This window comes from Coenobita brevimanus, chromosome 78 (genome assembly GCF_032717465.1).
Source record: "Coenobita brevimanus isolate Jiangsu-jjx chromosome 78, ASM3271746v2, whole genome shotgun sequence".
In the NCBI taxonomy this organism is placed as follows: domain Eukaryota; kingdom Metazoa; phylum Arthropoda; class Malacostraca; order Decapoda; family Coenobitidae; genus Coenobita; species Coenobita brevimanus.
This window is the reverse complement of record NC_137031.1, coordinates 9,944,220-9,970,278: the sequence shown is the minus strand read 5'-3', so window position 1 is coordinate 9,970,278 and position 26,059 is coordinate 9,944,220.

The window sequence follows — 26,059 nt, the reverse complement described above, 5'->3', positions numbered from 1 at the left end:
CCGCCGGTTCTAGGTATATAGAAGTGAAGTCAGTTACTGGTGAGAAATGTTTTGTGTTTTATTGTAAGTGGGAACAAAATAATAAGAATGTTAAAAATAAAAGATATTATTAATGCTGACAGGAACATTATCCATTCTTTGCATAGAGGATTGAAATCAGTCATTGAGAAAGAAACATTTTAGTTGTTTTATGATGAATTGGGGAAAATATCACACTAGTAAATAATAACATGATAACTGTAATGGTTAAAGTAATGATTTTTTAAAGGAAGGGTGAAGCACCTTTGGTCATCCCTTATCTACAACCTTTGATTGCAGAAGTGGAACTTAGCCCCCCAGCCACGTCACGGCAGTGCTTCGTGTAGGAGGTAAGAGGAAAATGTTTTAGTGAGAGGATGTATAGGAAAGGCTGAAGACAGAAAAAGAAAGTGATAGACTTGGGGGAAATATTAGGCTTAAGGCCATGAAGAGGGACCCATTCCCATCAACTGTGAGTGAGGCACTTTGTTACTTGCAAAACTTTTCTAACTTTATATCTCAAGAATTTATCAGTATTTATATCAAAATCTGAGCTGTTAATCATTTTTCTTATTACAAGGACATTAACTGATCCTGTCTTGCTGCCTTCATATTCTTCTCGTGCCATTGTTTTAACCATTGTTTTAACTGTCTTTGTCAGTATTCTCATGTGGGCTTCGCTCATTGACATCTTTGGCCGCCTTCTCGATGGTTCACCTGACACCTGTAATGAAGAAATTTGAGTTGAAATAAATTTAATAGGTAAATGTAATATATATCTTTGTTCCTATAACATTATCCAGAGAAGACTGGAGGGAAAAACTTACAGAGGATGTGCTGGACGAAGAGTAGGACTCAGACTGGAAAGAAAGAAAAGGAGAAAAGTGATCAAGTTAGTAAAGGATCATTTCCAAAAAACAAGTAACATATAACCAAAAATCATCAAACAGACCAATTGTTTAAATAGTAACAGAGAGTAACTCACAAACTCTGAAGGAGTTGAACTATGTCCCTGCCCAGAGATGATGCAATACTTATTTGAGAAAGCGTGGACGATGCTTTTGTGGGCATATCCTGTGGCGGTGGCATGGTTTGCTCGGGTGTTGAAGGCCGGTCCTGAAAAAAGTTGAGAGCAACTGAGGCTGGTTTATGGACATGATCAAGATTATCACGAAGAGAGAACATAATTGGTTAGATAACTCTCTGATGGAGATAGGGAGAGAGAAAATAGGTTGTACCTACGTGGAACGAAATCCAGTTTGTCAACTCACAAAGTTTACTCACTAAGTGCGATGGGGAGGCAGACTCTCCCCGGCCCTCTGGCAGGATGTGCATTTCTGCCCGTGGGGCAGGTGGCACTTTGGGGCTGACCCCCGCTGCTGCTGGGCCGGGGTCTTGTGGTCCTCCCTCCATCCACATAGGGTCTTGTGGCTGAGTTGAGGGCTGTGGGTGCAAGGGAGGAGTTAGTGAAATTACGTGGAAAGAAATCCAAGTCGATAAATATCATTATTTCAACTCACAAAGTTTAGAAAACTCACTGAGTGCAATGGGGAGGCAGACTCTCCCCGGCCCTCTGGCAGGATGTGGATTTCTGCCCATGGGGAGGGTGGCACTTTGGGGCTGACCCCCGCTGCTGCTGGGCCGGGGTCTTGTGGTCCTCCCTCCATTGCTGACAATGGTGACAGATGAGGCGAGGGCTGTGGATGGGAGAAAGTGGTAAATTGAATTTGACGTAATCAAATGCAACAGATGCATGTTAGCACTCAGTCCTTTATTCTGCATGAGAGACTGTGGGTGGTGCTTTTATGGTGGGTATTTTTTCAAGGGAGAGGCACAAGATTTGTCTGTATTTTGCAAACCACTGAACACAATATAAAATCACTCACTGTGGGAGCTGGAGAGGCTGGTTCTCCTGGTCTCTCAGTCAGCCATGCGAGTGCAAGAGGTGGACTGGGTCCCCTCTCTGAGGCCAGGTCATCACTGCCTCCCTCAGTCTCCCTGGTGGCCTGGCCAGGGGGAAGGGGTTCTGCAACTCCCGTTGGTTTCACAGTGTCAGATGCCTGAAGAAATGGAATGTAATGGGCTTAGCCAGAAAATAATTTCATAATAAACATTTTCATTTCATAATAAACATTTTAAGCACAAATGTATGTAGCAATATGTTTCATATTCAGACAAAAAATACTAACATAAAGATCTTCCGAGACGTTCGTAGGGGGTGAGTCATAGTGGGTGGTATCCAACGAGTCGTCTGAAGCACCTTCCCGGTGAGAAGCATCTTCTTTCTGTGTATTGGCAATGACTTTCACCCCCTGCATGATCCGCGGGAGTTGCATGGCCTGATTATAGTACCTCTCTGCTGTCTGCGGGGTGTGCGACATGGCAGCTGATACATCATCTGACTACTGCCGAGTGACACCCATGAGGGTGATGCTCGTCCTCACGCTGTAGCGTGCCACTCTTGAGGACAGTGTTTTCTTGATGTTCGGGCAAGCAGTCTTAAATGTTCTGCCAAGAATTTTGTTCACCCCGCTGAATGAGAGGTGCAAACACGGCCCGTGAAGATCCATCATCCCCGAGGCCATCTGAACTGACACCGGAAAAACTGGGTCCTGGTCCCGTTCAGCCTGACCAAGTATCAGCAGTTTCCGGTTGTTTGCCAGATACGATCTTAGTGCATTGTTCTCTTGCTCAGAGAATACAAGATAGCACTGACTGCCGCTCCTTGCTGTCTTGTGTTCCGAGACGAGGTAGCTGAAAAAAGAATATCCAACAAGGAATAATGCCAGATCATGTGCAATAACCATTAAGATAATGCTCAATGTCACCACTGTACAGAAATTCAGTAGGTTGTTTACTCATATATAATATTTTAAGGAAATCATCAAGACAAAGTACTCATGCCACCATTCCCTCCTCCTGTGTCTCGGTGGGCGAAGAGGCCTCCAGAAGGGAAAAAGTCATAAGTTCCTTCGACATCCGCCCACTCCTCAATGCCGCTGCCACCATGAGGAGGTTGCGGAGGAGGGATGCCCTCCCCACTGTCACCAAATCGTCGCCCTCTTGCACTGCCTCCCTCAGAAGTTTTTCATAATGAGAACTTCGAAAGAATGCCCAGTAATCTGATGCTGGTATTACTTTTGCTTGTTTTCTGGCTGCCAGTGAGGCAGGGTCCTCACTGGCAGCCTCAGGACCCTCCTCTCTTCTCAGTGATTTAATCCTGTCCAAGTAGTATTTTTTAAAAGTTAATATTTTTAAAATGACAAAATATTTGTTTGGCTTCAGTATAAAACACAATATAGGATTTTGCACAAACACACAAAATATATACATATATATGTAAAGACAGAGTGAGAGAGAGATTATACATATATCAATATATTACCAGTTCTGGGCAATGATTTTTGCTCGCAGTGATCTAGCACTTGTCACATCGTCGTCACACACGAAACTTAAATAGTGCAAATAGAGCACAAATCTCTGAATGTAGTGTCTTAGGGTCGATGATTTTCTTAGGTCCTTAGATGATCTAAGGAAGCCTCCCTCGCTTGATAAGGAAGAGTAATTGCTCAGCACTTCTTCTGTGGTGAGGTCGGTTTTATTTAAGTTGAGACACAGGGCTTTCAATAAAACTGAGGCTCTCCCGACCTCTCGATCAGGGGCCTGGTGTTGTCCCCCATCGGCGCTCTCCAAGAATTTTTTGAACTCTTCTAAACTTCGGCCCAGATGGGTTTTCCTCCCTCCGATGTATGGGATGCGCTTGCAGTCCTGTGGTCCCCTCTTCCTCATAGAGTCCCGGTGTTTGTAAAACTCCAGTGTGCCCCGCGACATTGCATGTACCTTAACTAAATGGTGCTCAATCTTGCGGATGACCTGAAAAGGGGTGATAAGGTCATTTTATGGGTTAATAATAGAATGATAATGGTTTACACATTCATCTCTCTCACCACTGAATATTATGCTTACCACTCTTTCAGAGAAATATTATGTCCACCATTTTTTTTAAAGAATAGTATACTCACCTTATCACACAGATGGCACTCCACTTCTTTTCTGGGCATAGACAACTGAACATTTTTTAAAATCTTTTTGGCATACAATTGGAGCAATGGGAATGAGAGACGCTCAGCCTGTGACGATTTGCACGGTTGTACCTCTGTGTCCCCATCACTCTCTTCACTCTCCCTTTCTGCCCTTCCTCCACTGTCTTCCCCCCACTGTAGGGGGTCACCTTGACGTGGTGGTGGGGCTTGAAGCATGGTTGGCAGTGCCACCTACTTGGGAGGCAAGCCTACCTTTGTAGGGTTCGGCATTTGTCGGCCTTGTGGACCAAGCACCCCCTACATCACTGGTAGAGGAGGCCTCCTGGTGATGTCAGTCCCTGCCCATTTGCCATCTAGGGCGGGACTGTTGCCTCCCCACGTGTTTGCCGTGCGTGGCGTCCCGTAATGCTGGGAGACGGGAGTCCTGGAGGTTGAGCGATGCTGCATGGTGCGCCCTGCAGCTAGCAATACACCTCTTTGGTCCCTTATTCTGGCTAGACGGGTGGCCTGGTTGGGCCCGACCAGGTCAATCGGCTGGTCACTGGCTAGCCATCCAGGCTAGTCACCTAGTGGCTTTAGGGTCAAGCAGGCACCGGGGGACCTGGTGGCTCCTATCGTCCTGGAGTCACCCTTGTCAGGGTCCCTTGGTGGTTACCTGCGTATACTCTCCTGCTACCTCTGGGGTCGCCAGTGGTGTTTATCCCTGGCATATGACCTCCCCTTGTTGGACTCCGTGGTGGGTGGAGGGGTGGGGGAATGAAGTTCTTGCAAAATAATATGGGTGACACACAAAAAAAATGTTGACGACACTGCCACTGTCCCAGGAAGTTCTCCAGACTGCCCCACCCTCATAGCCACTCTACAGCCTTTCCAAGCCACTGGTGACTTTCCTCCTTTGCCCCAGCGTTCAACTGGGACTAGGAGGAGGCCACGTCTGGTTGGTTCGGCTGTCGAGTTCGGCTCGGATAATACTATGCCTGAACATTTTGCTAAGTATCTGGTGCTCAGATCCTCCATAGGTGGATCTGTGCTGGATACTGATATATTTAAATTACACCGTAATATTATTTCAGCATGTGGCAGAGAACCCCGAATAACCTCACAGGGCGATGGATGCATCCTTATAGAAGTATCGTCTCCTGAAGAGAGCTTAAGACTATTGAATTGGACCTCAGCTTCTGGATCAGAGGTTTCCTGTACTCCACACAGTACATTTAACCAAAGTAAAGGAGTGATTTTTTCGCGTGATCTCCTTCGATTCTCGGAGGCCAGGTTGTTGGAGGAACTGCAGGCTTCAGGCATGGTGAAAGTTGAACGCCTCCAGAAGAAGATCGACGGTATTTTAACCCCGAGTCCAACATTGTTCCTAACATTCGACAGATTGACACTGCCTACATCTGTGAAGCTCGCTTGGCTGTCACTTCCTGTGAAGCCCTATGTGCCTACCCCAAGGCGGTGTTTCCACTGTCAGGGATATGGCCATGTCAGCAAATTTTGCCGCCGTGCACAGGCTGGACTTCCTGGTATTTGTGTTTCTTGTGGTGGATCAAGCCATTCCAACGACTGTACAGGACCTATTAAATGCTACCACTGTGGAGGTCCTCATGCTGTCTCATCAAAAAATTGTCCAAGATTCTGCCTTGAAAAGGAGATCCTATCCATTCGTACACGTGAGAGGGTTTCATTTCCTGAAGCCAAAAAGAGAGCCCACACACTCTTCTTTCAGCCGGGAATTACCTATGCTTCTGCTCTTTCTAGAACATCAATGCGACTCCCTGTATCTCAGAGGCAGCCTCGACCCACTCCAGTACCCACAACTTCCACTCACGATATGCAGAATGCTGTCCCCAAGGTTAGTACTGCAGGTAAGAATGATGTTTTCCCAACTGCTACTCTGACTGTTTCCTCTCCCACTTCGGTGACTGACGACTTGCACACTTCTGTGGTGGTGGCAGATGTCCACGTTGATCGGACTTCTCCCGCCGTAGCCACTATGCCTGAGATTCCATCTGCCCCTGGTAAACGTCACCGTTGCTCGTCAGAGTCCTCTGATTCTGAGGACCGGCCACCTAAGGTCTCTGTTGTTGACCCTTCTGTTAACACCTCTCCTGTTCCCTCTCTTCCTAAGGTTACAGTGAGGGAGCCCACTCCTCCACCTGCTTCGAAGCCTATGGCTTCGGCAGAGGTGAGTTCTGGGGCGGGCTCCTCGTCGGCTGTCCGGCCCTCACTGAGTGGGGAGGGCAGGAAGCCATTACCCTCTCGGTCTTCAGAGTCTTCGGATCCTGAGGGAGCTCGGTCGCTTGCTGCTGAGAGGTCTGACAAGACAGAAACTGCAGCTCCTGGTCCGCCTGTGAACCAGTCCCAGCCCGAAGAGGATGTTGGGCGGACCCTTAGTGCTTCGGATCCAACACTCACGATATCACCTTCACAGGGTTCTGACCCTGTACAGTCCACTTCCACATCTGGAACTTCTAGTGGTGCCACTGGCCGCCCTGCACTGCCAAGGGCTCCATCCAGGCCACCTTCCAAGCAGGCTGGTATGCCCACTCCAAGAAGGAGTGTGGTAAAACATCCTTTCTCGTCCTCTCGTTTGCCCACAGATGTTCGACAGAGGGTGCGGGTTTCTGGTGCTGGGCAGGCCCCTGCAAAGGGCCTTCATAAGCATCAATCCAAACCCTCTCACTTGTCAAGTGTACAGTCCCGCACTTAATCATTCCTCCATTATGGGTTCTATCATCCAGTGGAACTGTCGAGGTTTACGTGCTAACTATGAGGAACTTTGTCATCTTGTTTCTCAATTTACTCCTCTGTGCATGTGCATCCAGGAGACCATGGTAGGTGATGCTGTTCCTTCTGGTCCCTCTGGCTACCATGCCTTTTATTCAGATCCTGTGCCGGGTCAAGGTCGTCATGGAGGTGCTGCTATCTTCCTTCGCGAGGATATTCCATGCAGTCATATGGACATCTCTACTCCCCTGCAGGCTGTCGCTGTCCGGATGTTTTTACGTCGGCAGTATACAGTTTGCAGTCTTTATCTACCTCCTAGTGCAACTGTTGAAAGGGCGGATCTGGAACGCCTTATTCATGGCCTTCCTTCTCCCTTTCTGTTACTAGGCGATATGAATGGTCACCATCCACTATGGGGAAACAGTGAGGCCAACCCTCGGGGTGTTATGCTGGCCTCTTTAGTGGAAGATGAGGAGTTAGGCATTTTAAACTCCAATATAATGACTTATTTCCATAGCCAGACAGGAACTTTTACTGCCATTGATTTGTCCTTATGTTCAGCTGATGCTCTTTTAGATTTTAACTGGGATGTGTTGCCAGACCTGTATGGCAGCGACCACTTTCCGTTACTCTTAACTGCTAGTGCAGGTGGACCTCAGCCACGTCTTCCTCGCTGGCTTCTGGATAAGGCAGACTGGCCATATTTCAGGGAATTAAGTTCCATTTCCCTTTCTGTCAATGAGTTTGGCTGTCTTACGGAGGCTGTGTCATATTTCAATACCGTGCTGCACTCAGCAGCCCTATTATCTATTCCAAAAACAAAGGGTCAGTTTCCTAAACGTCCAGTTCCTTGGTGGAACTCGGAGTGTAGTTCCGCAGTGAGAGCCAAACGAATCGCCTTCTCACGACTTCGTCGTCACCGTGGGGATCCTCAGTATTTGGTGGCGTATCAGAGGGCACGAGCTCATATGAGGCGGTCTTAAAGGAGGCCAGGCGTTCGTCCTGGAAGGATTATGTTTCCTCCATCAATTCGAGGACTTCCATCACCCAGGTGTGGAACCGGGTAAAGAAAATTTCAGGTAAATTTACTGTTCCATCCCCTCCTGTTTTATCTGCACCAGGTGGAACTGTGGCTGATCCATTTGCTGTTGCAGAATTGCTTGCTGACCATTTTGCCAGTGTGTCAAAGAAGGATGCAGATACACCTTTGGCTTGCCGCCGTCGGCACCTAGAATCTCGTGGTCTCAGTTTTGCCTCTGCTGGGGGAGAGCCTTACAATGTTCCATTTTCAATTTTTGAACTCCAGTCAGCTCTGTCGCAGTGCCATGATTCCTCTCCTGGTTTTGATGATATTCCTTATGCCTTTTTACGCCACCTGTCTGATGAGTCCCTGTTGTTTTTGCTTTCACTGTTTAATAAGATCTGGTGTTCTGGGGAGTTTCCGGCTTGTTGGGGTGTTGCTGTAGTTATCCCCATCCCCAAACCAGGTAAGGATCACCTACAGGCGACGAATTATCGGCCTATTTCTTTGACGTCTTGTATATGTAAAGTTTTGGAAAAGATGGTCAATGTTAGGCTTGTGTGGTTTTTAGAGAGAGGTGACTTCTTATCCCCTGCCCAGTATGGTTTTCGAAAAATGCGATCTACCTCTGATGCATTACTGTCCTTGGAATCTTCTGTCTGTGAGGCTTTTTCCACTAACCAACACCAGGTCACGGTCTTCTTTGATCTGGAAAAGGCATATGACACTGCATGGCGTCATGGTATTTTACTCTCTCTTCATGAGTTTGGTCTTCGTGGGCGCTTACCTGTTTTTATTCAACAGTTTTTATCTAACCGAATTTTAAGGGTGCGAGTGGGAGGAGTGCTTTCTAATGCCCGAGCACTAGAAGATGGAGTACCACAGGGGAGTATCCTTAGTGTCACTCTGTTCGCTGTAGCCATTAACAGCGTCATCAGTGTACTTCCTGATGGTGTACAAGGATCACTATATGTTGATGACCTCTCGATTTCCTTCACTGCGTCTAGAATGTCTCTGATAGAGAGGAAGTTGCAGCTGGCTCTCAATAGAATTTCTGACTGGGCAGAAGCACGCGGTTTCCATTTTTCTTCAGCAAAGACAGTGGCTATACATTTTTGTCGTCTTCGAGGAGTCCACCCAGACCCTGACTTGTATCTCTATGGTAGAAGAATATCCTGTGTAGAAGAAACGCGGTTTCTGGGTCTTCTGTTTGATAGAAGATTAACCTGGGTTCCTCATATTCGTTCTGTTAAGGTGGCTTGTCTTAAAGCTTTGAGTCTTTTGAGGGTTTTAGCTCATACCTCTTGGGGTGCTGACCGTCAGACCCTCCTCCTCTTGCATAGGTCTCTTATTCTTCCTAAAGTTGAATATGGGTGTGAGGTCTACTCCTCTGCAACAGATGCCCGCCTCCGGTTGTTAAATTCTGTGCATCATGCTGGTGTTCGTCTGGCAACCGGGGCATTCAGATCATCCCCAATTCCAAGTTTGTTGGTAGATGCTGGTGTACGCCAGTTGCTAATGATGAGGTGTTGGTATCGTCTTCACCGCATTCCAGACTCAGTTTCTTGTGCCATTGTCTCACAGGATTCCCGATCTTCTGTTTTTGAGACCCGTCCCAATTTCCCAAAGCCATTTGGTTACAGGGTCCGGTCTGTTATGCTAGCCCTCTCTCTCCCGAGACTGGCAATTTGTCCACATCGGATCCCAAGGGTGGGTTCTTGGCTACTCCCTCGCGTGACATTCTGTAGGTCCGTTGTTGAAAAAAAGGGCTCACTTCCCTCTCAGGTGTCCCTCTCTCTCTTTTTAGAACATGCCTCCATTCATGAGGGTTCTGTCCCCGTCTATACTGACGGGTCTAAGACTGATTCTGGAGTAGGATTTGGTGTTGTCTTCCCTTCCTTTAGTAGAGGCGGTAGCCTTCCTGGCGTTACTTCAGTGTATACAGCAGAACTGACTGCAATTTTGTATGCTCTTAAAATCATCTTTACTCTCCGCCAATCCGTTTTTGTGATTTATAGTGACTCACGTAGTGCTTTGTCTGCACTGGAGTCTTTTAATGCATCCCATCCATTGGTTTTATCAATTTTAGAGTGGCTTTTTCTACTTGGCCGCTGTGGCCGCCGTGTAGACTTCTGTTGGGTTCCTGCACATGTTGGTGTGGTGGGCAATGAGAGGGCAGATACTTTAGCTAAAGCTGCGTCTTTTCAACAGCCCCCAGCTGACTACCCACTACCTGTTTCTGATGTAACACCTTACTTGCGGTATGCAATTCGTACGTGTTGGCAGAGACACTGGGATGGTGTTTCTCACAATAAACTAAAAGAAACCTTTCAGAGAGTGGTTGTGCCAAGGGTTCTTCCCTCTATGCCTCGGCGAATGGAGGTGGCTCTTGCTAGGCTTCGCATTGGGCATTCTCGGCTTACACATGGGTTCCTCATGTGTGGTGAAACTCAACCGTACTGTGATGACTGCCTCGTTCCCCTTACTGTCCGTCACTTGCTGGTCGAATGTCCGAGTCTGGGGGGCCTGCGTCAGAGGTTCCTTCATAGGCATGGGGGAGCAGATGGTGCCTACTGTTTATCCTCGATGCTTGGTGAGGCCTCTAACGATTTTACTGATGTTTTTAGTTTTCTTCAGGAGGCGGGCCTCCTTCCACTTTTATAAGAAATTATTTTATAAATCATTCTTTTATTACTTTTAGTGTTTTATTCCTATTAACAGATATTAACTTTATTTTGAATAGACACTTTTTATTTTTGCCGTGCCTTCAACTTTGTCATCCGGCGGCATATGACCCTGGCAGTTGCGCCGCCAGATTGTAATTATTTTCAATCAATCAATCAATCCACTGTCTTCCCTCGCTTCTTGTTTGGGTCCTTCTGTCTGTTCCCCCCCCCCTGAGAGCCCGCTTAACAAGTGCCTCTACTTCCTGCTTCTGTAGAGCAGGGTGCATGGCTCTCATGTGCCTTCGTAGGTTTATCACCTGGGAACAACAAGTGGGGAAGGGGCAGTTGATCTGTTTTCTCCCACTGCTGCTCTTTTTTTGCGGTCTCCTTGTTGCACTATTTTTTTTTTTTTTTTTTTGCCTGGCCGGCTCTGGCTTCCACGGATCTCCTCATGGCTGTCAGGAGATGGGCCTCTCTTTCACTGGCCTCTTTGATTTTTTTCATTTCTTTGGCTGCCTGCTCCTTCACTCTCTCCTCCTCCCTGTACAGTCTCATTAAGCTTTCCACATCTTTTCCATTGCTTTTCTTTGCAGGGCCAGAATCATGCTTCCTCTTTTTAGAGTTTGAGGGTTTGGGTGAAGAGGAGGGCGAGGGTGGAGAAGAAGAAGAGCTAGCAGGGGAGGATGAGGTGAGAGACAAGTCTTTGATGGGATCATAAGTAATGTCCTTGTCTGAATCATCGGACACGAAGTCCTGCAAATACAATCCATTAGGGGTATAAGGGAGTAGATAAGCGGACACTAAAAAAAAAATAATAATAATAATAAGTGGTAATTGTATAAGTCAGAATGTTTCAAGAGAACTCAAAACATGCACTCAGAGAACCTTACCAAATCCCCCTCCTGAGTCTCTTCAAGCCAGGGTGGTGGTGCTTGCTGTTGCTGCTGTCGGTGCTGCTGCTGGTGCTGCTGCTCCTCCTCCACTCTGCGTGTCTTTTTTTGTTGAACCTTAGGCATGGTACCTGAGGAGAACAGGCCACACTATCTGATACAGACATGATTTCCAAAAATAGTTACTCAAGCACAGTAAGTTATTCAGGATTCATTTTTGTTTCATCTGACCTATTGACCACTGCAACGGGAATAATAGTTATACCTATGGTTAAAAAAAAAAAAACTTGTTTTATTGGTGAGATCTGTTTCAAGAACTTACCTTATAAAAAATAGCGAGCTTGCTGTTGGGCATCTGCTACACTAATACCATTTTGTTACGTTAATCTATAAATAATGTACCGTACTGTACTGTATTTTTCATTTGATAATGTACCACAAGACTGAGCAGTAGAAAGAGATTATACTTTCATTGCAGATTATCGATGCTTTACCCAATGGATGTGGCCTTTTCATATTTTCTATTGAAATTAGTCTTTCACATGTTACTTCATAATATAACTGGACTATCACAGCTACTGGGCATTTTATAAACTTACCTCCGAAAGCTGTAAATGAGGATTTAGAATGCACAAAGATTCCGCCGATGTCTGCCAGCAACCGGTGTAGTGAGAAATCCTGACCCCCTCGATAAATTTGACTCCTTCCGTTCATTGCGCATGCACCGCACATGCGCCATCGGCTGCCAGAAACATGCCAAACGTACGAATCATTCACTCTAACTCTGAAGAGAGAAGAACTCGTAGCTGGTTATTCCGTCTTACAGTGAACTCGGACTAAGGAATTTCACCCATGATAATCTCGACTGATTTATACTGCTGTGACCCATCATTTTTATCATCTTAGAATCTTGATCTCACATTTACTTTCTTTCTTTTCTCTGTCGTAATGTATGATGGGTCTAATTCATTGAGCCAAACAAAATAAGGGACTAATCCACTGTAAACAAAGAAGTTGCGGACACGGGCGAAGGGAGACTGATTATCAGGCTAATATAGCCTAGTCTTATTATAGTAATTTTAAGCGGACTATAAATAGTATATTATGAGCAGTTACTCTATGATTCGGTTATAATCTGTTATAATGAGGTGTGAATATAAGCAGTTAACCCACCATATGCCAGCTATTTTTAGCCTTATGGGTCACCTCCGTGCCGGGCATTTTTTGACCTATTTTTTATTGGCTGAAATGATAGATTTTGATGTGAAAACAACGAATTTCACCATTAAAATGCTCAGCGAAGCTCGGAAATGGGGTTTATTGAGTCCTGGATACTCGTATACAGGTGTACCTGCTTTCTCACGCTCACCACATAGGTGAGACAAAGCCGTTTTCTATATAAGGTATACTCGGGTATTTATGCTGGGAAGGTATAGAAATGTTCAGCACACTTTCCTGATTACTTATTACTTCAACATCTATCATAAATTGCATTTCTTTTTCACTGTGAATGCATTATTTTACACTTGAAGATAGGTACAACCTGACTTCATTATGTACAGTCCTGGCACTTACTAGAAGGTATTTACAACTTGACTTCACTATATAGTCCTTACACCTTACAAGAAAATATTTACAACTTACACTTACGTGAAAATATTAACAAAACGCCTTCACTATGTACAGCACTGGGTGAGGCACATAGGCAGAGTGAGGCAGAGCGAACTTGAGGGATGGGAGCGAGTGCGTGTATGGCCTTGACAGCCTGGGGGATGGTAGAGGAACAGTTACCATACATGACTGGCAATTTTTACCAGTGAATCTTGAAAAATGCAGTCACAGTGATTTTTTTTTATTTTAAACCGTTTCAAAACGGCACTGGCACTGGCTGCAGAATTAGGTCAGACCATTTTAAAACAGCACTGGCATGCGGCGGGTTACTGGTAAGCTGTGGTGCATGGATAAATGAGCATTAACTCGATAATTAGTCATCAGCAATGACTGGACTGCATGAGCCCCTCATCATGTTTTATCATAGCAGATAATGACAAATTATTGAAAATAATAGATGGAGTAGACAATATGCATCTGAAGCAACGAAGTTTTAGCAGGAATCTTGCACAATCGATTCAGTGAATGGTCATAGCAGTGAAGCGAGGAACCAGAATTCTTGTTATTTAAGCTTATTAAAAGGACTTTTTCCAGTGATTTTTCTGTGAAAGTGAGTTACATATATTTACATGTTTGGATAATACACATCCATGTTAGGTGCTATCTTAGGTACAGAACAAAATGAAAAGGTTAGGTTTACACAAATATAATATTTAGCTGTTTGTATCTTTGGTGGTGGTAATAGAAATAAGAATTATTTTTTTTTAAATGCAGGTTTTAAGGTAATATAAAATTAAGGGTTTTATTGAACTGTGTAATTATAGTGCCAAGCCCGGTACATAATTTTTGCAAGGAACCCAACAAGTATATAACTAATTTTTCAAACTTTGGATTTTGTATATTCCTTCTCCCTTTTCTTGACTAGTATTCACCTATCACAATGTTGACGTAATATGAGATCAACAGTACTGAGAAAACCTTTAGTTCATTACAGATATCTTGCTCTCTGAGAATCTAAGTCTGTTGATGATATGGTGATCAACTTTTGGAATGAGTATTGCAAATTATATAGAACATGTTTCAGAGTAGAGAAGTAATGGAAAATGGCTTCAAATATCCATTATGTTAGAAGAAAGTTATTTTCTTATGCAAAAGGAAAGTCGATGGTAGTAAATGTTCCAAGAAAGAAGTATTTAAACAGATTTCTACTGCATAAACTTACATAGATTATAATAAATACAAGATTCCCTGGACTCGCCTCCCCCCCAAAAAAAAAGAATTTTTACAAAGCATGCTGGTTCAGCTCAGAATATGATGCAAACTCATAAGTAAAGTATAACATTCCCTATCCTTATCTAGTAACCTCACTTAAGGTGATATCTGTCTATCTATCTAAAGCCTGATGCCTCATTCCCATAAGGTGTGACCACAAACAAATTCCCTCCATGTCACCCTGTCACCTGCCATCTGGTTGCCCTTCCTCCAACCCCCTCTCTCATAAACCTCTCCACTCCATCACTCCACCTCATCCTTGGTCTCCCCGTCTCCCTTGCCATCTCTACCTCACTGACATACATCCTCCTGGCCAGTCGTTCATCGTTCATTGTCTCCACATGACCAAACCACCTCGGTGCAGTTCCCTTAACGTTTTCAGTCACATCCACATCGATACCGCAGTGCTCCTTTCTCATTTGTCAGTCTGTCTCTCCATGTAACTCCATAAGCTTAAGGTAATAAGACAGTAAAATTCTGTTTGTGTTCAGTAAAACTTAATATCATACATATTTTTAAAATTAATGCTTGAGGATGCGGTATTGGCTAACCTTCCATTATACCCCCAGTAACTTGCCTTAGCATATGGTTAACCCTGTTATTTGTTTCTTGACGGGAATGGAAACTTAACAAAATAATCATTGGTCCAGCTGACATTCGATCGCAGGCCCTCGTGCTTCAAACGCGTGAATGTTACCACTGAGCCAAACAGAGGATCCTCGCTTTGCCACTAGGCTTTTACAGACACCATTACACTGGGTTTGAATAAACTGCCTCTATGCCATCCTCTTCCAGTCAACGAAAGTTGCTTTTTCTATTTCAAACTGTTTTCACATACCCATCCACTTTATCCCACCACCTTATCCTCAGTCTTCCCATTATCACGATTAACTATCATACACTTCCCCAGTCATTCACTTACCCACTATTCATTGCACATGGCAGAACAATCCCAAGGCATTCCTCCTGATACTTTCCAAGGCATCCATATGAACACAACGCTGTCTGTAAATTTCATCTGTCTGCCTACAATATATCCAGGCTATTCCAAAAGCTCCATTCAGATAACTCATTTCAGTGGCTCTCACATGAGACGTGACTGTCCTGCAGTGGCCATCCTCTGCTTCCATGCATCAGTTTTGATATACAATACTGTACTGCCATGTAATGGTTTCTGTGCTGTGCTTCCATGCTTAACTCTATTCCTTACTAATACCTGCAGTATAACTACAACTCTCTTCCCAGTGTTGAATTTTCTCATGTACTTGATCACTCACATTGACATCTTTAATCATGTCAACTATCTAAGAAGAACTTTGAAGGAATCAATATTCCATTAAATGGTCAGTCAAATTCACTGTACATTGTGACTTCATTCCACTAGCATAGACGTTCTCCATCTTCGTCTTCTTGTGGAAAGGGCCCCAACAACCTAGCGCACAGCACAGGATACACTAAAATGCAGACACAATATCAACGGCATAGAGAACCTGCGGGAAAATCCCATAGGAGCACCTGCTTGCCTGTGGCCCATGGGTCTGCTGGCCAGACATGACGGGATGAGCATCAAAAACACCAACATATCCCCTGAATTATCGGATCACTGTCCTATACCCCGATATTTAAGGCACAGAATACTGCATGGTACTCTATCTACAATCATAGCTGAAAAATGCCAGAACACAGATAATAATTACAGTAGTTGTGTAACTATAGTAGCCTACCAAGTACGTAGTACATTATTTTTTTCCAGCAGCCTAACAACCTAAAGTAATATTGCCAACAAACATAGTCTACCTAACCCACCCAAATCGATGTAATATAAGCTATGCTAAGTTTGTATACAGTTGTGTTTAGTAATCTTCACCCATTTCATTAAGGCCTGGGTGGGTTTGGATGTTAAAGATTAATCCAGTGGTATGGCACTTTGCACTTTAGACTGCAGGCAATAATATGGTCATATATTCTAATAAAGCATTTCATTTAAAAATTAATATTATCATATATACAAGTCTTCTGCAGCATTTCAGCATGTCATGGATTTCCTTATTAGGAGTATAATTTAACATGAGGATAAGCAAAAGTATTCCACTGCACCAATATTATTAAAACAGTTACTTTATCAAAATGATTTTCAGCAGTGGCTGTGGTAACTGACTTGAACCCTAGTACTGTATTGAAAAAAACATTTTATACTTTCTTTAGTATGTGTACTTCTCCGCAGTTTCAAGGAAGCAAATAATTATGTATGAGTACGAGGGTTCAGGAGGTGGCATGTCAGCTTAATTTACAACAGTGGCCAAAAGAATTGATTACAGGCGAGACGAGAGAAAAGACACTGTGAACAGAGTACGAGAGGCAGCAAGAGGAAGGAAAGTTAATAATCTAAATTTTAATAAAGTATAATGAGGTGGAGTAGTTAATCCTGTAACTCAGGTATTCAAAGAATAACCAAGTGCAGTATGTTGAATGCTTTATGGCCTCTGAAGATTTTCAAGGGGACAAGGTATTCCATTACACCGCAATTTCTTTCTTTACAGTGGATTCGCCCCTGATTTTGTTTGGCTCAACGAATTAGACCCATCATACATTACGGCAGAGAAAAGAGAAAAAGTACACGTGAGATCAAGATTCTAAAATTATAAAAATGACGGGGCATAGCAATATAAATCAGTCGAAATTATCGTGGGAGTTTAGAAACTCCCTAGTCAGCGTTCACCGTAAAACGAAATAACCAACTATGAGTTCTTTTCTCTCCAGAGTTAGAGAGTGAATGATTCGTACGTCCGGCATGTTTCTGGCAGCCAACGGCAATGCGCGGCGCAAGCGCAATGAACGCCAGGAGTCATATTTATCAAAGGGGTCAGGATTTCTCACTACACCGGCCAGATTAAACATTCCTAATTCGCATTTTAAAAATCTGAAAGCTGGCTGGCAAATGTGGGTGAGGTTAAGTTTGATCATTTTTGATGTAGATAGGTTTGATTAAATAATTAAGTTTCCCATTTCTTGGACGCGGAATACACTAACACGTCCAGTCGGAGCGATAGTTGGTAGGCTATACAAGGGCCCATATCCATGCAGGGTTTTCTCACACCTTTCCACTGCGCAGATTTACTGACGTCACGTTTGAGACAGGGCACTGCCCCTATTTCTCTCCACCCACCATCTCCCGTGGAACTTCAGCGTGAGGCCTCAAGTCGAGGTGAGGTGCAGCTGTTTGTCATCCTCCACACCCACCCGACCCACCTTGCTTCCTTTACACAACTCTTGTTCCCCACACACATTTTCCTCAATTAAAATGATTGCTTAACCTCTCCCTTCTCTTATTTAAAGGTACATGATTTACAAATAAACACAATATACTCTACTAGTGACATTTATTAGGATACATATATATTATGTTATAAATGATACCGGATGTTTATTGGTACTGTTGCCGGTATTTACTATATGTTACTATGCAGGAGCTTCATTTTCTTAACTTCGACATCTTAATCTGCAGCTTTCGTATCGAGTTAGCCAAATTTCTATTTAATACTCGCATCCAGAAAAATACTCGGCATCGAACAGAAAAGGTAATTACTTCAGTAGGGAGAGACACATGCTTATATATTAGTACTGACAATGCCTTTATGCAGTCATTCCAGCCCTTAGCTCTGTTTGCCCGTGATAACATTTAAGAAGGTTTTCCATTACTTGCAACTGTGCAAAGAATTCACTACTTGGTTTCTTGAGCTTATTCTGTTGCCTACAAGCTGCCCCTTTCTTTACAGTTCAGCCAAGAAATGGAAACTAAGGAAATTTGTGTGCAATGTAGCCTCCAACATATCGCAACCCATCAGTTTCCATCGTCTCTTCAAAAGTAATGTCTTCTTCAGGAGGCATAAGTTGATCGCAATTTTCTGAGTCCTCATTCTCATTCATCTGATCATCTGCATCTAATGTTGAGAACAGCATAGCAGAAAGACAAGGCTCACGATCAAGGGCAACATTGTTTTCAGACGCAGCTGAGTTTGGTGTGTTAACGCTAGAATAGGATGACTCTGACATAATGACATCATTATCTTTACTTACTGTGTTGTAGCTGCTACCCACAAATGCAATATCCTTACCAAGCAGATAAGATCTCACCCGAAATTTTACCTCGACTGGAGATGGATGTTCATAAATTATGAGCTTTTCTGCATAAAACAAATTTTCCTCCTACGAGAGAGAGAGAGAGAGAGAGAGAGAGAGAGAGAGAGAGAGAGAAGGCTAAACATAATAAGAATAGAAAGAAAGCAACAGCTGTCTTTTAAATTATCGTTGGTAAGGCTGAGGTTTTATGCTGGTTTTAAGCCATATTATGTCAAATGTGTATATTCCCCATATATCATGGAGAGAGAGAGAGAGAGAGAGACCGCGTAGGTGCCAAACTGTTAATTATAAATACCAAATCTCTTATTCTGAGCTATTTAATATATGTGAATGTATTTCATATACTCTTTGTGGCTTCATGTACATAAAAAATGCTATATAGTTTTTATGAATTATTCACTTTATGAGAATGAAAAGTAGCTGTATAAATCATTTCCAATGACCTGGCACCATTGTTTTTGTGACTTGGAAGGGAGGGAGGGAAGGAAGGAGGGGGAGGGAATGATAACATACTTCTTGCCAAACGCTTCCAGATGGAATCAATGCATTACAAACCTGCTTTAAATAAATACATTCTGCGAAATACCATACTTCAGTTTCAACATTATTGCTTTATTTCAAGGGTACTCAGTATTGATTACCTATGGTATGTGGGTAGAACAAAATAATGGTGGGTAAATATGAATACAAGCAACTCATACAAGTGCGGTGGCCAGTTACCTGGGCTGGTAAATGCAATGCACCACGTACTTTTCCACATTTCTGCAAACAATAACTCCGTGAGGGGAGATATACTGTACAGCTTATAAAGAGCAAAGGTGACCTGTTTGGCGCCGTGACCTCTAAGCAACTGAATCTACTTCTCACTATATGGCAACCCCTACTCGGGAGACCTCACCTGGTGTCTTCGCCATGACGTCATGTGCAAACGTGACGCGTTTTGGGGTCGGTTTGGTTAGACCCTGTATGTATATGGGCCATGGGCTATACAACGCAGCCAGTCAGAGAGATGGTCGATAAACATTGCCGTAGGTGACCTGGCTGCTTCTATAGATTGGTATCACTGGAATGTTGATACATGAAAGATATCACCGGTCCAATTGGACCGGCTGAGGAAAATATTAGAATAAAATACAAACAGTAATTTTAATGAGCTGCACAGATACAAATATGAAAAAATAGATAATTATGACTGAGATCATAGCAAGTATGACATTAGTAATCATGAAATCTAATTGTAGTAAGGAAAAAAATTAATTTAATTCTGCATTACTAGTTCCCTTTGTGAAATATTTCTTAAAAATACAATAGAGGAATATATTGAAGAAAAAAAAAACTAGAAAATCATAAGGTTGGAGGCTTGACCTTCACTACACACGGCAGCACACCCCTGGGTAGCACCAAAAATGAGATACCTGGAACAAATGAAAAAGACATATTATTTTTCAGATTTTTCATACCCCAAATCATAGCTATACATGGAGTATGTCTGTTGCAATAATATTGCCTATTTTTTAAAGGTACATATTTATAAATATAAATATTCATTATTCAAGCAAAAAAAAAAATCATGTACTGTCGCGGCACATAGTCCTTGACCAGGGAGGGGGAAAGGGAGGGGTGTTGGAGGTATGGGGGACAGGTAGAGGCACCTCAGAAACACTTTCATCACAAACATCATCCACTGTTATCTCACCAAAGACGTCCAGTGTGTTGTTGTTGACCATCTCCACCAGTTTCTCGTGTGATATTCCGGTCCTCCTTGCCTTGTTGAAAGTAAGGTCTGGGAAATGAAAGGAATAAAAATAAATTTACCTATCTGTAACGTATTGGCACCGTTTAGTGAGTGGCTGAGAGACCAATGAACAATTTTAGCCTAGCTTAGCGTCAGTAACATACTGTATAATGCATACATAACCCTTCCTTCTTATATTTTCCACTCTCACAGCTCAGAGAGATTATATAACATGGATGGTATCACTAGGTCCACCTGGGATCATGGTACAGTCGCGAGCAGATGAAATGGAGACACCAGCACACACACCTCTGGGTCGCTTCTACCCGACTAGTTACTAGGTGTGGGGGGGAGGGGAGTGAGAGAGGAAGAAGGGAGGGGGGGAGGGAATGGAGGGGCTGGTGGAGGGAGAAAGGGCAGGGGAGGGTACGAGAGGCGTAACCATGGCTGTCCAGGTTTTACTTTATCTTAAGGATGTAGGATTGACTTTGGCCGAGCTTAATTAATCATGATGTCATACATATCACTGATAAGGTAATGGGTTTATAACTTTAAGTTGTTTTCCATTTAAGCGAGAGAGCAATATATTGTATTACACATGAAGATATGGCTAGCTTCGCAGCTCAACTGTGGCTTCATAAGAATCAAGGCAAGAGCTAAATCGTTAACCTAAAGTTTCACAATGGCTACGCCGAGTTGAAGAGGGACAGGGAGTGAGAGAGGAAGAAAGGAGATGGTAGGCTGGGGAGGGAGGGGGGGAGGGGGAGGGCTTTTGGTGAGTGGAAGGGGAGGGAGAAACAGTCTTGGCTGTCTGAGAATGAAGGTGGTTGCCAGGCATCACATTTTGATATTGACGAGTTTGTTAATCATTATTCCCATTCTGGCAACATTCCTGGTGTGTGTGTGTGTGTGTGTGTTCTTACCTACCTAATTGTTCTTACCTAATTGTATCTTTACAGGAATGAGTCAAGCTCGTACTGTCCCGTGTCTTAAACCATATTTATCGTACATATCCTTAAATTTGTGAATTGTTTTGGCACACACTATTTCATTCGGTAGTGCATTCCATTGATCAATTGCTTTGTTTGGGAAACTGAATTTCCTTACGTCTTTATCACCTCTCTTCTTATGCAGTTTTTTGCAGTGTCCTCTTGCTGATGCTTCCCCATATGTTAAGTAATCATTTATGTTTATTTTCTCCTTTCCTGATATGCACTTATATAGCATTATCATGTCACCTCTTTTCCTTCTCTCCTGTAGTGTTGGTAGATCCAGTTTATTTAGTCTTTCTTCGTAGCTTAGGTCCCTTAAGCTTGGTATCCATCTTGTAGCGGCCCTTTGAACTTTTTCAATCTTGTCTATGTGCTTTTTGAGATGAGGACTCCAGACTACTGATGCTTATTCCAGGGTTGGTCTAATGAATGATGTTATTATCCTTCATGTCTTCGTTTATGTATGTGAATGCTATTCTCATATTTGCAAGCAGTGTATACATGTTCCGTACCTTCTCGCTCATGTGGTCAGCCGGAGATAGTCTGTTATTGATAATCACACCTTGGTCTTTCTTTCTGATGTGTATAGGGTTTTATTTCCTAACTTATAATCCCAGTCAGGTCTTTTTCCACTTTTACCAAACTTGATTACATGACACTTGTCCACATTGAATTCCATTTGCCATGTACTACTCCATTCATGAAGTTTATTTAATTCTTCTTGTAGCTCCCTACAAGAGTCTGTGCTAGTAATTCTCCTTTGTATTTTTGCATCATCTGCAAACATATTCAGATAGCTCTCATTTCCAGTGTTACTGCTTATATCATTTATATACACTAAAAACATGATTGGTGCCAGCACTGAACCCTGTGGTACTCCACTAGTCACTTCTTTCCATGATGAGTAGTTTCCTCTTAGTACTGTCCTCATTTCTCTCTTTATGAGAAAGTCTTGCATCCAACAAAACAGTTTGCCTCGAATTCCTCCTTGATGGTACAGTTTCCATAAAAGTCTTTGGTGTGGTACTGTGTCAAAAGCTTTCTTGAAATCTAAATAGATACTGTCCACCCATCCTTCCCTTTCCTGTATTGTGTTTGTTACTCTGTCATAGTAGCTCAACAGATTAGTAACACATGATTTTCCTTTTCTGAAACCAAACTGTCTTTCTGTTATCATACTGTGTTCTTCTAGATGATTTACCCAAGCTTTTCTTAGAAGTTTTTCTAATACCTTGCTTACAACACTGGTCAGTGATACTGGTCGGTAGTTGAGTGGATTTTGTCTATTTCCTTTCTTGAATAAGGGAACAATATTTGCTTTTTTCCAAATATCAGGTAGTTTACCTTGACTCAAGGATTTCTTGAAAATTAAAAATAATGGTTTACATAACTCCTTTGCACATTCTCGTAATACCCAACATGAAATTTCATCAGGACCACTTGTTTTTCCTCTGTCTAATCCACTCAACTCCTCCTGTATAACTTTTTCTGCTATTTGTATATCTGGTAGTATGTGTGGACATGCGTGTTCCACATAGTCCCTCTCAAAATTTTTTTCTTCTGTAAAAACTAATTGGAAATTCTTATTTAGTGCTTCACAAATATCTTTCTCTTGTGTATAAGTGATTCCCTCGTCCGTAATGGATTGTATTATATCATTTACTTTAGTTTTGCTTGTGATATAGCTGTAAAACAGCTTTGGTTGATCACTACTTTTATTTATTATATCCTCCTCAAACTGTTTTTGGGCTTCCCTCCTTATTCTTGTATAGTCGTTTCTTGCCTGTTTGTAATTATTGTATACCCTTTCACTATTGTGTCTTCTGTATCTATTCCACAACAAATCTCTTCTTTCTTTTGATTTTTTACATTCTGTATTGAACCATTTCTGTATTTTCTTATCTGCTTCTTTGTGCTGTGGGATGTACTTCTGGACTCCTATTTCATAAAATTCACAAAATTTTTTATATACAGCATTTAAATCTTGTCCTCTAAGCTCATTTTCCCAATCAACTTCTAAGAAATACTTCTTTAGGTCTTGACAATTTCCCTTTTTATAGTTTAGGCTCTTTTTGTAACTATCATTGCTGGTTACTATGTCATATGCTATCCTGAAGTTATAATTTAGTACTGCATGATCGCTTTTGCCCAGTGGAGGGTGATATATTAAACTGTCAATATCATTTTCTTGCCTTGTAAATATTAGATCTAGCACTGAAGGTACATCAAGTCCTCTTTTTCTGGTGGTTTCCCTCACATGTTGCGTTAAGAAAAACTCTTGTACGAGATCCAGGAGCTTTCGGTCCCAACAGCTTTCTTGGCTATTTATATCTAGAGTATTCCAATTTATATTTGTATTGAAGTCCCCAGTTAGTATAATTCTTTCCGATTTCTCTTCCATTTTATGTAGCAATGATCTTACACTCTGAATTGTACTCTGCCAGGTCCTCATATTCGTCTCTTTCCCATGTGTTTGATCTGGGTGGCATGTACAAATTGGCTACAATCACTTTACCTTCAGATGCGTCGATCTCTACTGTAATCAGTTCTACTTGTGATGGTATATCTAGTTTTATTTCCTTGACTTTTAGATTTTTCTTAGTTAATATTATAATTCCTCCTCCTTTTTTTAAATATCTGTCTCTTCTCCATATATTGTATTCCTCTAAGTTTAGTATGTCATTTGATATCCTTGGTATTAATTTTGTTTCAGTTAGGCATATTATTTGTGGTTCATTTTCTCTGACATAATCATTCATCTCTAGTAATTTAGATACCATTCCATCCACATTTGAGTACATCAACTCTATCATCTTGTTTATATACTTGTCATGACATGGTTCTACTACCTTCCTCCTTTTTCTTCCATCCTGTTTGTGTACCACTTTCGTGCTTGCAATCCTATTACTTTGTAAAAAAAATTTCTTCTTGTCCTCTTCTGATCTTCCCTCATTTTTTGTTTTTGCTTCCTCCCTTTTCTCTTTCAGTAATTCCAGTTCCTCTTGTGTTAGGCATCTTTTTATCCATACATTTTTGAATTCCTCTTTTTCCTTAAGATTCTTTGCTTTTTTTAGTATCTCTTCCACAGTGTTTACACTCTGGAAAGTCACCTTTAGAGGTCTTGTCTTGCTTTTCTCGTATTTCCCTAACCTTTTGTGTTCCTATATGTCTTTACTACAGATTTCCTCTGATACTTCTTTCAGTAAGCTCATTACATTTGCCATCTCCTTTTTGTCTCTTGTGATCTTGTTTTTAACTTCATCCTCTTCTATACCAGTGATTACTCTTGATTTGTTTATCTCTACTGAATCTCTGACTAACTTTGGATTGTTTTGGATTATTCTTTTCACCTCCTTTTTAATGCTTTTTTCCTCGACCCTTGTTTCTAAGTCTTTCTTTACTTTCACCATTTCTGCATACGTGGTTTCTACATCATTTTTATAGCTTTGCACAGCTTCATTTACTTGTGTTATCTTCTTAATATCACTGCTCTGGTCAATAAGACTGCTAACTTGCCTAATTGTGTCTGTGTCATTTTTGAACTCTTCCATAACACTCTCGTGATTGACTACTGTACTTGCCATTTCACTAATTTTCTTCCTAAGTGTACTCAATTCCACGGTTAGTTCACTGATGGTTGTGTCTTTCTTATCGGCCTCCCTTCCTAGTTTTTCTATTTCTTCCTTTTACAAGTGCATCTGCTTCTTTATTTCATCAATTTCATTTTTGAAAGCCATTTCTAGTTTATTTACACGTTCAACCAGTCTATTGTGGGTCTCTACTTCAACCAGTTCTTGGTAGAAATCATCATTTTGCTTTTTACCTTTATCCCTTTTCTTTTCCAAATTTGTTTTACTGAAGTATGTATCCATTTTGCAATACTTAAAGTGCAAAGCATATAGTTACAATCTCCGTCTTGTTGTAAACAAACCTCAGAGATGACTCAGCGTATTCTTTCGTCTTGGTTCTATTTCCTGTTTTTACAAGTCTTGTTGAAACTTATTATTTTTTTCCTTTTTATAATGAACAATCATTTAGTCTAACCTGGTACTGAGCTTGACTCATACAAAGATACTATTTAGGTAATGCCACTGGCCGTGATGATTTGGTACGGAGCGCCGGTGTCACATGTCCACCTAGATTGAATCCCTCTTACCTTACCTTACCTATTTGTATCTTTACAGGAATGAGTCAAGCTCGTACTGTCCCGTGTCTTAAACCATATTTATTGTACATATCCTTAAATTTGTGAATTGTTTTGGCACACACTATTTCATTCGGTAGTGCATTCCATTGATCAATTGCTCTGTTTGGGAAACTGAATTTCCTTACGTCTTTATCACCTCTCTTCTTATGCAGTTTTTTGCAGTGTCCTCTTGCTGATGCTTCTCCATATGTTAAGTAATCATTTATGTCTATTTTCTCCTTTCCTGATATGCACTTATATAGCATTATCATGTCACCTCTTTTCCTTCTCTCCTGTAAAGTTGGTAGATTCAGTTTATTTAGTCTTTCTTCATAGCTTAGGTCCCTTAAGCTTGGTATCCATCTTGTAGCGGCCCTTTGAACTTTTCCAATCTTGTCTATATGCTTTTTGAGATGAGGACTTCAGACTACTGATCATATTCCAGGGTTGGTCTAATGAATGATGTTATTATCCTTCTTAGCATGTCTTCATTTATGTATGAGAATGCTATTCTCATATTTGCAAGCAGTGTATACATGTTCCGTACCTTCTCGCTGATGTGGTCAGCCGGAGATAGTCTGTTATTGATAATCACACCTAGGTCTTTCTCTCTTTCTGATGTGTATAGGGTTTTATTTCCTAACTTATAATGTGTGTGTGTGTGTGTGTGTGTGTGTGTGTGTGTGTGTGTGTGTGTGTGTGTGTGTGTGTGTGTGTGTGTGTGTATAAAGGGAACTGCGGTTCACATGAATGGAACC